The sequence below is a fragment of the Oryctolagus cuniculus genome, unplaced genomic scaffold (assembly GCF_964237555.1).
Source record: "Oryctolagus cuniculus unplaced genomic scaffold, mOryCun1.1 SCAFFOLD_38, whole genome shotgun sequence".
Lineage (NCBI taxonomy): Eukaryota > Metazoa > Chordata > Mammalia > Lagomorpha > Leporidae > Oryctolagus > Oryctolagus cuniculus.
The window spans coordinates 961,089-975,413 of record NW_027208391.1 but is presented as its reverse complement, the minus strand read 5'-3'; positions in this window follow the sequence as shown (position 1 = coordinate 975,413).

The following is a 14,325-nucleotide window of genomic DNA, read 5'->3' as shown; positions in this document are numbered from 1 at the left end:
CTGGGAGTGGTGGATGAATCTGAAACAGCCTGTTTCCTTGTGACTAAATCAAGCCCAATATCACAAAGGACTCTTGCATTTCTTTGGCTTTTTTCACATGTTTCTTATTTATCATGGTTTGTAATGAATTATCGGATGTGAGCTTTGATTTTCAGGCTGGAATATGGAGTTCAAGACACGGAAGGAATGGTCCTTTTCAATCAGGGAGCAGCTGTTGGCTTGCTCCCATTCTGGCTTTCTCTCATTGTTGTGTGTGCTTCAGCCGACTTTTGGTTTCTTGAGCGGCAATATCCTAAATGGTTTCTGGGTCTGAGTTGGTTTTGCCTTCTTCGCTCCCAAATTTTGCATTCTGACGCAATACAAACCAGAGTTTAGACAGAGGATCAGTTATGAAATAAAAAACACAACCAATTGGCTGTCATGCTTAGAAATCTCCAGGCAGCACGACCAAGATGAGCTTTTGTGTTTTGGACAAAGAAATGGAACCCTTTTGCAGAGGGGACCGATAATTAAATACCCTCCAATCACGTTGTACTTCAATTTTCAGGTGAATTCAATGAGTTTCCAAAGCCAGTCAGCTGGGAGGGGTGGATGAATCCAGAAACAGCCGGTTTCCTTGTGACTAAATCAAGCCCAATATCACAAAGGACTCTTGCATTTCTTTGGCTTTTTTCACATTTTTCTTATTTATCATGGTTTGTAATGAATTATCGGATGTGAGCTTTGATTTTGAGGCTGGAATATGGAGTTCAAGACACAGAAGGAATGGTCCTTTTCAATCAGGGCACAGCTGTTGGCTTGCTCCAATTCTGGCTTTCTCTCATTCTTTTGGGTGCTTCAGCCGACTTTTGGTTGCTTGAGTGGCAATTTCCTAAATGGTTTCTGGGTCTGAGTTGGTTTTGCCTTCTTCCTTCCCAAATTTTGCATTCTGACGCAATACAAACAAGAGTTTAGACAGAGGATCCATTAGGAAATAAAAAGCACAAGCAATTGGCTGTCATGCTTAGAAATCTCCATGCAGCACGACCAAAATGAGATTTTGTGTTTTGGAAAAAGAAAAGGAACCCTTTTGCAGAGGGGACCGATAATTAATTCCCCTCCCATCAAGTTTCACGGAGATTTTCAGGTGAATTCAATTAGTTTCCAAAGCCAGTCAGCTGGGAGGGGTGGAGGAATCCGGAAACAGCCAGTCTCCTTGTGTCTAAATCAAGCCCAATATCACAAAGGACTCTTGCATTTCTTTGGCTTTTGTCACATTTTTCTTATTTATCATGGTTTGTAATGAATTTTCGGATGTGAGCTTTGATTTTGAGGCTGGAATATGGAGTTCAACACACAGAAGGAATGGTCCTTTTCAATCAGGGCACAGCTGTTGGCTTGCTCCAATTCCGGCTTTCTGTCATTGTTGTGGGTGCTTCAGCCGACTTTTGGGTTCTTGAGCGGCAATATCCTAAATGGTTTCTGGGTCTGAGTTGGTTTTGCCTTCTTCCTTCCAAAATTTTGCATTCTGACGCAATACAAACAAGAGTTTAGACAGAGGATCCATTATGAAATAAAAAACACAACCAATTGGCTGTCATGCTTAGAAATCTCCAGGCAGCACGACCAAGATGAGATTTTGTGTTTTGGACAAAGAAATGGAACCCTTTTGCAGAGGGGACCGATAATTAATTCCCCTCCAATCAAGTTCTACTTCAATCTTCAGGTGAATTCAATGAGTTTCCGAAGCCAGTCAGCTGGCAGGGGTGGATGAATCTGAAACAGCCGGTCTCCTTGTGTCTAAATCAAGCCCAATATCACAAAGGACTCTTGCATTTCTTTGGCTTTTATCACATGTTTCTTGTTTATCATGTTTTGTAATGAATTATTGGATGTGAGCTTTGATTTTGAGGCTGGAATATGGAGTTCAAGACACGGAAGGAATGGTCCTTTTCAATCAGGGCACAGCTGTTGGCTTGCTCCAATTCTGGCTTTCTCTCATTGTTGTGGGTGCTTCAGCCGACTTTTGGTTTCTTGAGCAGCAATTTCCTAAATGGTTTCTGGGTCTGAGTGGTTCGGCCTTCTTCCTTCCCAAATTTTGCATTCTGTCGGAATACAAACAAGAGTTTAGACAGAGGATCCATTATGAAATAAAAAGCACAACCAATTGGCTGTCATGCTGGGAAATCTCCAGGCAGCACGACCAAGATGAGCTTTTGTGTTTTGGACAAAGAAATGGAACCCTTTTGCAGAGGGGACCGATAATTAATTCCCCTCCAATCAAGTTTGATGGAGATTTTCAGGTGAATTCAATTAGTTTCCAAAGCCAGTCAGCTGGGAGGGGTGGATGAATCCGGAAACTGCCGGATTCCTCGTCACTAAATCAAGCCCAATGCCACAAAGGGCTCTTGCATTTCTTTGGCTTTTTTCCCATTTTTCTTATTTATCATGGTTTGTAATGAATTTGCTGATGTGAGCTTTGACTTTGAGGCTGGAATATGGAGTTCAAGACATGGAAGGAATGGTCCTTTTCAATCAGGGCACAGCTGTTGGCTTGCTCCAAGTCTGCTTTCTCTCATTGTTGTGGGTGCTTCAGCCAACTTTTGGTTTCTTGAGCGGCAATATCCTAAATGGTTTCTGGGTCTGAGTTGGTTTTGCCTTCTGCCTTCCCAAGTTTTGCATTCTGACGCAATACAAACAAGAGTTTAGACAGAGGATCCATTATGAAATAAAAAACACAACCAATTGGCTGTCATGCTTAGAAATCTCCAGGCAGCATGACCAAGATGAGCTTTTGTGTTTTGGAAAAAGAAATGGAACCCTTTTGCAGAGGGGACCGATAATTAATTCCCCTCCAATCAAGTTCTACTTCAATTTTCAGGTGAATTCAATGAGTTTCCCAAGCCAGTCAGCTGGGAGTGGTGGATGAATCTGAAACAGCCTGTTTCCTTGTGACTAAATCAAGCCCAATATCACAAAGGACTCTTGCATTTCTTTGGCTTTTTTCACATTTTTCTTATTTATCATGGTTTGTAATGAATTATCGGATGTGAGCTTTGATTTTGAGGCTGGAATATGGAGTTCAAGACACAGAAGGAATGGTCCTTTTCAATCAGGGCACAGCTGTTGGCTTGCTCCAATTCTGGCTTTCTCTCATTGTTGTGGGTGCTTCAGCCGACTTTTGGTTGCTTGAGTGGCAATTTCCTAAATGGTTTCTGGGTCTGAGTTGGTTTTGCCTTCTTCCTTCCAAAATTTTGCATTCTGACGCAATACAAACAAGAGTTTAGACAGAGGATCCATTAGGAAATAAAAAGCACAAGCAATTGGCTGTCATGCTTAGAAATCTCCATGCAGCACGACCAAAATGAGATTTTGTGTTTTGGAAAAAGAAAAGGAACCCTTTTGCAGAGGGGACCGATAATTAATTCCCCTCCCATCAAGTTTCACGGAGATTTTCAGGTGAATTCAATTAGTTTCCAAAGCCAGTCAGCTGGGAGGGGTGGAGGAATCCGGAAACAGCCGGTCTCCTTGTGTCTAAATCAAGCCCAATATCACAAAGGACTCTTGCATTTCTTTGGCTTTTGTCACATTTTTCTTATTTATCATGTTTTGCAATGAATTATCGGATGTGAGCTTTGACTTTGATGCTGGAATTTGGAATTCAAGACACGGAAGGAATGGGCTTTTTCAATCAGGGCACAGCTGTTGGCTTGCTCCAATTCCGGCTTTCTGTCATTGTTTTGGGTGCTTCAGCCAACTTTTGGTTACTTGAGCAGCAATTTCTTCAATGGATTCTGGGTCTGAGTTGGTTTTGCCTTCTTTCCTACCACATTTTGTATTCTGACGCAATACAAACAAGAGTTTAGACAGAGGATCCATTAGGAAATAAAAAACACAACCAATTGGCGTGTCATGCTTAGAAATCTCCATGCAGCACGAACAAGATGAGTTTTTGTGTTTTGGAAAAAAAATGGAACCCTTTTGCAGAGGGGACCGATAATTAATTCCCCTCCCATCAAGTTTGACGGAGATTTTCAGGTGAATTCAATTATTTCCAAAGCCAGTCACCTGGGAGGGGTGGATGAATCTGAAACAGCCGGTTTCCTTGTGACTAAATCAAGCCCAATATCACAAAGGACTCTTGCATTTCTTTGGCTTTTGTCACATTTTTCTTATTTATCATGGTTTGTAATGAATTTTCTGACCTCAGCTTTGACTTTGAGGCTGGAATATGGAGTTCCAGACATGCAAGGAATGGGCTTTTTCAATCAGGGCACAGCTGTTGGCTTCCTCCAATTCTGGCTTTCTGTCATTGTTGTGGGTGCTTCAGCTGACTTTTGGTTTCTTGAGCCGCAATTTGCTAAATGGATTCTGGATCTGAGTTGGTTTTGCCTTCTTCCCTCCAACATTTTGTATTCTGACGCAATACACACAAGTGTTTAGACAGAGGATCCATTATGAATTAAAAAACACAACCAATTGGCTGTCATGCTGGGAAATCTCCAGGCAGCATGACCAAGATGAGCTTTTGTGTTTTGGAAAAAGAAATGGAACCCTTTTGCAGAGGGGACCGATAATTAATTCCCCTCCAATCTTGTTTGACGGAGATTTTCAGGAGAATTCATTTAGTTTCCAAAGCCAGACAGCTGGGAGGGGTGGATGAATCTGAAACAGCTGGTTTCCTTGTGACTCAGTCAAGCCCAGTATCACAAACGACTCTTGCATTTCTTTGGCTTTTTTCACATTTTTCTTATTTATCATGGGTTATAATGAATTTTCTGATGTGAGCTTTAATTTTGAGGCAGGAATATGGAGTTCAAGACACAGAAGGAATGGGCTTTTTCAATCAGGGCACAGCTGTTGGCCTGCTTCAATTCTGGCTTTCTGTCATTGTTTTGGGTGCTTCAGCTGACTTTTGGTTTCTTCAGCCGCAATTTGCTAAATGGATTCTGGGTCTGAGTTGGTTTTGCCTTCTTCCCTCCCACATTTTGTATTCTGATGCAATACAAACAAGAGTTTAGACAGAGGATCCATTAGGAAATAAAAAACACAACCAATTGGCGTGTCATGTTTAGAAATCTCCAGGCAGCACAACCAAGATGAGCTTTTGTGTTTTGGAAAAAGAAAAGGAACCCTTTTGCAGAGGGGACCGATAATTAATTCCCCTCCAATCAAGTTTGACGGAGATTTTCAGGTGAATTCAATGAGTTTCCCAAGCCAGTCAGCTGGGAGTGGTGGATGAATCTGAAACAGCCTGTTTCCTTGTGACTAAATCAAGCCCAATATCACAAAGGACTCTTGCATTTCTTTGGCTTTTTTCACATGTTTCTTATTTATCATGGTTTGTAATGAATTATCGGATGTGAGCTTTGATTTTCAGGCTGGAATATGGAGTTCAAGACACGGAAGGAATGGTCCTTTTCAATCAGGGAGCAGCTGTTGGCTTGCTCCCATTCTGGCTTTCTCTCATTGTTGTGTGTGCTTCAGCCGACTTTTGGTTTCTTGAGCGGCAATATCCTAAATGGTTTCTGGGTCTGAGTTGGTTTTGCCTTCTTCGCTCCCAAATTTTGCATTCTGACGCAATACAAACCAGAGTTTAGACAGAGGATCAGTTATGAAATAAAAAACACAACCAATTGGCTGTCATGCTTAGAAATCTCCAGGCAGCACGACCAAGATGAGCTTTTGTGTTTTGGACAAAGAAATGGAACCCTTTTGCAGAGGGGACCGATAATTAAATACCCTCCAATCAAGTTGTACTTCAATTTTCAGGTGAATTCAATGAGTTTCCAAAGCCAGTCAGCTGGGAGGGGTGGATGAATCCAGAAACAGCCGGTTTCCTTGTGACTAAATCAAGCCCAATATCACAAAGGACTCTTGCATTTCTTTGGCTTTTTTCACATTTTTCTTATTTATCATGGTTTGTAATGAATTTTCGGATGTGAGCTTTGATTTTGAGGCTGGAATATGGAGTTCAACACACAGAAGGAATGGTCCTTTTCAATCAGGGCACAGCTGTTGGCTTGCTCCAATTCCGGCTTTCTGTCATTGTTGTGGGTGCTTCAGCCGACTTTTGGGTTCTTGAGCGGCAATATCCTAAATGGTTTCTGGGTCTGAGTTGGTTTTGCCTTCTTCCTTCCAAAATTTTGCATTCTGACGCAATACAAACAAGAGTTTAGACAGAGGATCCATTATGAAATAAAAAACACAACCAATTGGCTGTCATGCTTAGAAATCTCCAGGCAGCACGACCAAGATGAGATTTTGTGTTTTGGACAAAGAAATGGAACCCTTTTGCAGAGGGGACCGATAATTAATTCCCCTCCAATCAAGTTCTACTTCAATCTTCAGGTGAATTCAATGAGTTTCCGAAGCCAGTCAGCTGGCAGGGGTGGATGAATCTGAAACAGCCGGTCTCCTTGTGTCTAAATCAAGCCCAATATCACAAAGGACTCTTGCATTTCTTTGGCTTTTATCACATGTTTCTTGTTTATCATGTTTTGTAATGAATTATTGGATGTGAGCTTTGATTTTGAGGCTGGAATATGGAGTTCAAGACACGGAAGGAATGGTCCTTTTCAATCAGGGCACAGCTGTTGGCTTGCTCCAATTCTGGCTTTCTCTCATTGTTGTGGGTGCTTCAGCCGACTTTTGGTTTCTTGAGCAGCAATTTCCTAAATGGTTTCTGGGTCTGAGTGGTTCGGCCTTCTTCCTTCCCAAATTTTGCATTCTGTCGGAATACAAACAAGAGTTTAGACAGAGGATCCATTATGAAATAAAAAGCACAACCAATTGGCTGTCATGCTGGGAAATCTCCAGGCAGCACGACCAAGATGAGCTTTTGTGTTTTGGACAAAGAAATGGAACCCTTTTGCAGAGGGGACCGATAATTAATTCCCCTCCAATCAAGTTTGATGGAGATTTTCAGGTGAATTCAATTAGTTTCCAAAGCCAGTCAGCTGGGAGGGGTGGATGAATCCGGAAACTGCCGGATTCCAGTTTCCGGATTCCTCGTCACTAAATCAAGCCCAATGCCACAAAGGGCTCTTGCATTTCTTTGGCTTTTTTCCCATTTTTCTTATTTATCATGGTTTGTAATGAATTTGCTGATGTGAGCTTTGACTTTGAGGCTGGAATATGGAGTTCAAGACATGGAAGGAATGGTCCTTTTCAATCAGGGCACAGCTGTTGGCTTGCTCCAAGTCTGCTTTCTCTCATTGTTGTGGGTGCTTCAGCCAACTTTTGGTTTCTTGAGCGGCAATATCCTAAATGGTTTCTGGGTCTGAGTTGGTTTTGCCTTCTGCCTTCCCAAGTTTTGCATTCTGACGCAATACAAACAAGAGTTTAGACAGAGGATCCATTATGAAATAAAAAACACAACCAATTGGCTGTCATGCTTAGAAATCTCCAGGCAGCATGACCAAGATGAGCTTTTGTGTTTTGGAAAAAGAAATGGAACCCTTTTGCAGAGGGGACCGATAATTAATTCCCCTCCAATCAAGTTCTACTTCAATTTTCAGGTGAATGCAATGAGTTTCCCAAGCCAGTCAGCTGGGAGTGGTGGATGAATCTGAAACAGCCTGTTTCCTTGTGACTAAATCAAGCCCAATATCACAAAGGACTCTTGCATTTCTTTGGCTTTTTTCACATTTTTCTTATTTATCATGGTTTGTAATGAATTATCGGATGTGAGCTTTGATTTTGAGGCTGGAATATGGAGTTCAAGACACAGAAGGAATGGTCCTTTTCAATCAGGGCACAGCTGTTGGCTTGCTCCAATTCTGGCTTTCTCTCATTCTTTTGGGTGCTTCAGCCGACTTTTGGTTGCTTGAGTGGCAATTTCCTAAATGGTTTCTGGGTCTGAGTTGGTTTTGCCTTCTTCCTTCCAAAATTTTGCATTCTGACGCAATACAAACAAGAGTTTAGACAGAGGATCCATTAGGAAATAAAAAGCACAAGCAATTGGCTGTCATGCTTAGAAATCTCCATGCAGCACGACCAAAATGAGATTTTGTGTTTTGGAAAAAGAAAAGGAACCCTTTTGCAGAGGGGACCGATAATTAATTCCCCTCCCATCAAGTTTCACGGAGATTTTCAGGTGAATTCAATTAGTTTCCAAAGCCAGTCAGCTGGGAGGGGTGGAGGAATCCGGAAACAGCCGGTCTCCTTGTGTCTAAATCAAGCCCAATATCACAAAGGACTCTTGCATTTCTTTGGCTTTTGTCACATTTTTCTTATTTATCATGGTTTGTAATGAATTTTCGGATGTGAGCTTTGATTTTGAGGCTGGAATATGGAGTTCAACACACAGAAGGAATGGTCCTTTTCAATCAGGGCACAGCTGTTGGCTTGCTCCAATTCCGGCTTTCTGTCATTGTTGTGGGTGCTTCAGCCGACTTTTGGGTTCTTGAGCGGCAATATCCTAAATGGTTTCTGGGTCTGAGTTGGTTTTGCCTTCTTCCTTCCAAAATTTTGCATTCTGACGCAATACAAACAAGAGTTTAGACAGAGGATCCATTATGAAATAAAAAACACAACCAATTGGCTGTCATGCTTAGAAATCTCCAGGCAGCACGACCAAGATGAGATTTTGTGTTTTGGACAAAGAAATGGAACCCTTTTGCAGAGGGGACCGATAATTAATTCCCCTCCAATCAAGTTCTACTTCAATCTTCAGGTGAATTCAATGAGTTTCCGAAGCCAGTCAGCTGGGAGGGGTGGATGAATCTGAAACAGCCGGTCTCCTTGTGTCTAAATCAAGCCCAATATCACAAAGGACTCTTGCATTTCTTTGGCTTTTATCACATGTTTCTTGTTTATCATGTTTTGTAATGAATTATTGGATGTGAGCTTTGATTTTGAGGCTGGAATATGGAGTTCAAGACACGGAAGGAATGGTCCTTTTCAATCAGGGCACAGCTGTTGGCTTGCTCCAATTCTGGCTTTCTCTCATTGTTGTGGGTGCTTCAGCCGACTTTTGGTTGCTTGAGCGGCAATTTCCTAAATGGTTTCTGGGTCTGAGTGGTTCGGCCTTCTTCCTTCCCAAATTTTGCATTCTGTCGGAATACAAACAAGAGTTTAGACAGAGGATCCATTATGAAATAAAAAGCACAACCAATTGGCTGTCATGCTGGGAAATCTCCAGGCAGCACGACCAAGATGAGCTTTTGTGTTTTGGACAAAGAAATGGAACCCTTTTGCAGAGGGGACCGATAATTAATTCCCCTCCAATCAAGTTTGATGGAGATTTTCAGGTGAATTCAATTAGTTTCCAAAGCCAGTCAGCTGGGAGGGGTGGATGAATCCGGAAACTGCCGGATTCCTCGTCACTAAATCAAGCCCAATGCCACAAAGGGCTCTTGCATTTCTTTGGCTTTTTTCCCATTTTTCTTATTTATCATGGTTTGTAATGAATTTGCTGATGTGAGCTTTGACTTTGAGGCTGGAATATGGAGTTCAAGACATGGAAGGAATGGTCCTTTTCAATCAGGGCACAGCTGTTGGCTTGCTCCAAGTCTGCTTTCTCTCATTGTTGTGGGTGCTTCAGCCAACTTTTGGTTTCTTGAGCGGCAATATCCTAAATGGTTTCTGGGTCTGAGTTGGTTTTGCCTTCTGCCTTCCCAAGTTTTGCATTCTGACGCAATACAAACAAGAGTTTAGACAGAGGATCCATTATGAAATAAAAAACACAACCAATTGGCTGTCATGCTTAGAAATCTCCAGGCAGCATGACCAAGATGAGCTTTTGTGTTTTGGAAAAAGAAATGGAACCCTTTTGCAGAGGGGACCGATAATTAATTCCCCTCCAATCAAGTTCTACTTCAATTTTCAGGTGAATGCAATGAGTTTCCCAAGCCAGTCAGCTGGGAGTGGTGGATGAATCTGAAACAGCCTGTTTCCTTGTGACTAAATCAAGCCCAATATCACAAAGGACTCTTGCATTTCTTTGGCTTTTTTCACATTTTTCTTATTTATCATGGTTTGTAATGAATTATCGGATGTGAGCTTTGATTTTGAGGCTGGAATATGGAGTTCAAGACACAGAAGGAATGGTCCTTTTCAATCAGGGCACAGCTGTTGGCTTGCTCCAATTCTGGCTTTCTCTCATTCTTTTGGGTGCTTCAGCCGACTTTTGGTTGCTTGAGTGGCAATTTCCTAAATGGTTTCTGGGTCTGAGTTGGTTTTGCCTTCTTCCTTCCAAAATTTTGCATTCTGACGCAATACAAACAAGAGTTTAGACAGAGGATCCATTAGGAAATAAAAAGCACAAGCAATTGGCTGTCATGCTTAGAAATCTCCATGCAGCACGACCAAAATGAGATTTTGTGTTTTGGAAAAAGAAAAGGAACCCTTTTGCAGAGGGGACCGATAATTAATTCCCCTCCCATCAAGTTTCACGGAGATTTTCAGGTGAATTCAATTAGTTTCCAAAGCCAGTCAGCTGGGAGGGGTGGAGGAATCCGGAAACAGCCGGTCTCCTTGTGTCTAAATCAAGCCCAATATCACAAAGGACTCTTGCATTTCTTTGGCTTTTGTCACATTTTTCTTATTTATCATGGTTTGTAATGAATTTTCGGATGTGAGCTTTGATTTTGAGGCTGGAATATGGAGTTCAACACACAGAAGGAATGGTCCTTTTCAATCAGGGCACAGCTGTTGGCTTGCTCCAATTCCGGCTTTCTGTCATTGTTGTGGGTGCTTCAGCCGACTTTTGGGTTCTTGAGCGGCAATATCCTAAATGGTTTCTGGGTCTGAGTTGGTTTTGCCTTCTTCCTTCCAAAATTTTGCATTCTGACGCAATACAAACAAGAGTTTAGACAGAGGATCCATTATGAAATAAAAAACACAACCAATTGGCTGTCATGCTTAGAAATCTCCAGGCAGCACGACCAAGATGAGATTTTGTGTTTTGGACAAAGAAATGGAACCCTTTTGCAGAGGGGACCGATAATTAATTCCCCTCCAATCAAGTTCTACTTCAATCTTCAGGTGAATTCAATGAGTTTCCGAAGCCAGTCAGCTGGGAGGGGTGGATGAATCTGAAACAGCCGGTCTCCTTGTGTCTAAATCAAGCCCAATATCACAAAGGACTCTTGCATTTCTTTGGCTTTTATCACATGTTTCTTGTTTATCATGTTTTGTAATGAATTATTGGATGTGAGCTTTGATTTTGAGGCTGGAATATGGAGTTCAAGACACGGAAGGAATGGTCCTTTTCAATCAGGGCACAGCTGTTGGCTTGCTCCAATTCTGGCTTTCTCTCATTGTTGTGGGTGCTTCAGCCGACTTTTGGTTGCTTGAGTGGCAATTTCCTAAATGGTTTCTGGGTCTGAGTGGTTCGGCCTTCTTCCTTCCCAAATTTTGCATTCTGTCGGAATACAAACAAGAGTTTAGACAGAGGATCCATTATGAAATAAAAAGCACAACCAATTGGCTGTCATGCTGGGAAATCTCCAGGCAGCACGACCAAGATGAGCTTTTGTGTTTTGGACAAAGAAATGGAACCCTTTTGCAGAGGGGACCGATAATTAATTCCCCTCCAATCAAGTTTGATGGAGATTTTCAGGTGAATTCAATTAGTTTCCAAAGCCAGTCAGCTGGGAGGGGTGGATGAATCCGGAAACTGCCGGATTCCTCGTCACTAAATCAAGCCCAATGCCACAAAGGGCTCTTGCATTTCTTTGGCTTTTGTCACATGTTTCTTGTTTATCATGGTTTGTAATGAATTTGCTGATGTGAGCTTTGACTTTGAGGCTGGAATATGGAGTTCAAGACATGGAAGGAATGGTCCTTTTCAATCAGGGCACAGCTGTTGGCTTGCTCCAAGTCTGCTTTCTCTCATTGTTGTGGGTGCTTCAGCCAACTTTTGGTTTCTTGAGCGGCAATATCCTAAATGGTTTCTGGGTCTGAGTTGGTTTTGCCTTCTGCCTTTCCCAAGTTTTGCATTCTGACGCAATACAAACAAGAGTTTAGACAGAGGATCCATTATGAAATAAAAAACACAACCAATTGGCTGTCATGCTTAGAAATCTCCAGGCAGCATGACCAAGATGAGCTTTTGTGTTTTGGAAAAAGAAATGGAACCCTTTTGCAGAGGGGACCGATAATTAATTCCCCTCCAATCAAGTTCTACTTCAATTTTCAGGTGAATGCAATGAGTTTCCCAAGCCAGTCAGCTGGGAGTGGTGGATGAATCTGAAACAGCCTGTTTCCTTGTGACTAAATCAAGCCCAATATCACAAAGGACTCTTGCATTTCTTTGGCTTTTTTCACATTTTTCTTATTTATCATGGTTTGTAATGAATTATCGGATGTGAGCTTTGATTTTGAGGCTGGAATATGGAGTTCAAGACACAGAAGGAATGGTCCTTTTCAATCAGGGCACAGCTGTTGGCTTGCTCCAATTCTGGCTTTCTCTCATTCTTTTGGGTGCTTCAGCCGACTTTTGGTTGCTTGAGTGGCAATTTCCTAAATGGTTTCTGGGTCTGAGTTGGTTTTGCCTTCTTCCTTCCAAAATTTTGCATTCTGACGCAATACAAACAAGAGTTTAGACAGAGGATCCATTAGGAAATAAAAAGCACAAGCAATTGGCTGTCATGCTTAGAAATCTCCATGCAGCACGACCAAAATGAGATTTTGTGTTTTGGAAAAAGAAAAGGAACCCTTTTGCAGAGGGGACCGATAATTAATTCCCCTCCCATCAAGTTTCACGGAGATTTTCAGGTGAATTCAATTAGTTTCCAAAGCCAGTCAGCTGGGAGGGGTGGAGGAATCCGGAAACAGCCGGTCTCCTTGTGTCTAAATCAAGCCCAATATCACAAAGGACTCTTGCATTTCTTTGGCTTTTGTCACATTTTTCTTATTTATCATGGTTTGTAATGAATTTTCGGATGTGAGCTTTGATTTTGAGGCTGGAATATGGAGTTCAACACACAGAAGGAATGGTCCTTTTCAATCAGGGCACAGCTGTTGGCTTGCTCCAATTCCGGCTTTCTGTCATTGTTGTGGGTGCTTCAGCCGACTTTTGGGTTCTTGAGCGGCAATATCCTAAATGGTTTCTGGGTCTGAGTTGGTTTTGCCTTCTTCCTTCCAAAATTTTGCATTCTGACGCAATACAAACAAGAGTTTAGACAGAGGATCCATTATGAAATAAAAAACACAACCAATTGGCTGTCATGCTTAGAAATCTCCAGGCAGCACGACCAAGATGAGATTTTGTGTTTTGGACAAAGAAATGGAACCCTTTTGCAGAGGGGACCGATAATTAATTCCCCTCCAATCAAGTTCTACTTCAATCTTCAGGTGAATTCAATGAGTTTCCGAAGCCAGTCAGCTGGGAGGGGTGGATGAATCTGAAACAGCCGGTCTCCTTGTGACTAAATCAAGCCCAATATCACAAAGGGCTCTTGCATTTCTTTGGCTTTTGTCACATGTTTCTTGTTTATCATGGTTTGTAATGAATTTGCTGATGTGAGCTTTGACTTTGAGGCTGGAATATGGAGTTCAAGACATGGAAGGAATGGTCCTTTTCAATCAGGGCACAGCTGTTGGCTTGCTCCAAGTCTGCTTTCTCTCATTGTTGTGGGTGCTTCAGCCAACTTTTGGTTTCTTGAGCGGCAATATCCTAAATGGTTTCTGGGTCTGAGTTGGTTTTGCCTTCTTCCTTCCCAAATTTTGCATTCTGACGCAATACAAACAAGAGTTTAGACAGAGGATCTATTATGAAATAAAAAAACACAACCAATTGGCATGTCATGCTTAGAAATCTACAGGCAGCACGACCAAGATGAGCTTTTGTGTTTTGGACAAAGAAATGGAACCCTTTTGCAGAGGGGACCGATAATTAATATCCGCTCCTGTCAAGTTTGACGGAGATTTTCAGGTGAATTCAATTAGTTTCCAAAGCCAGTCAGCTGGGAGGGGTGGATGAATCCGGAAACAGCCGGATTCCTCGTCACTAAATCAAGCCCAATATCACAAAGGACTCTTGCATTTCTTTGGCTTTTGTCACATGTTTCTTGTTTATCATGGTTTGTAATGAATTTTCGGATGTGAGCTTTGATTTTGAGGCTGGAATATGGAGTTCAAGACACGGAAGGAATGTTCCTTTTCAATCAGGGCACAGCTGTTGGCTTGCTCCAATTCTGGCTTTCTCTCATTGTTTTGGGTGCTTCAGCCGACTTTTGGTTTCTTGAGTCGCAATTTCCTCAATGGTTTCTGGGTCTGAGTTGGTTTTGCCTTCTGCCTTCCCAAATTTTGCATTCTGACGCAATACAAACAAGAGTTTAGACAGAGGATCTATTATGAAATAAAAAAACACAACCAATTGGCATGTCATGCTTAGAA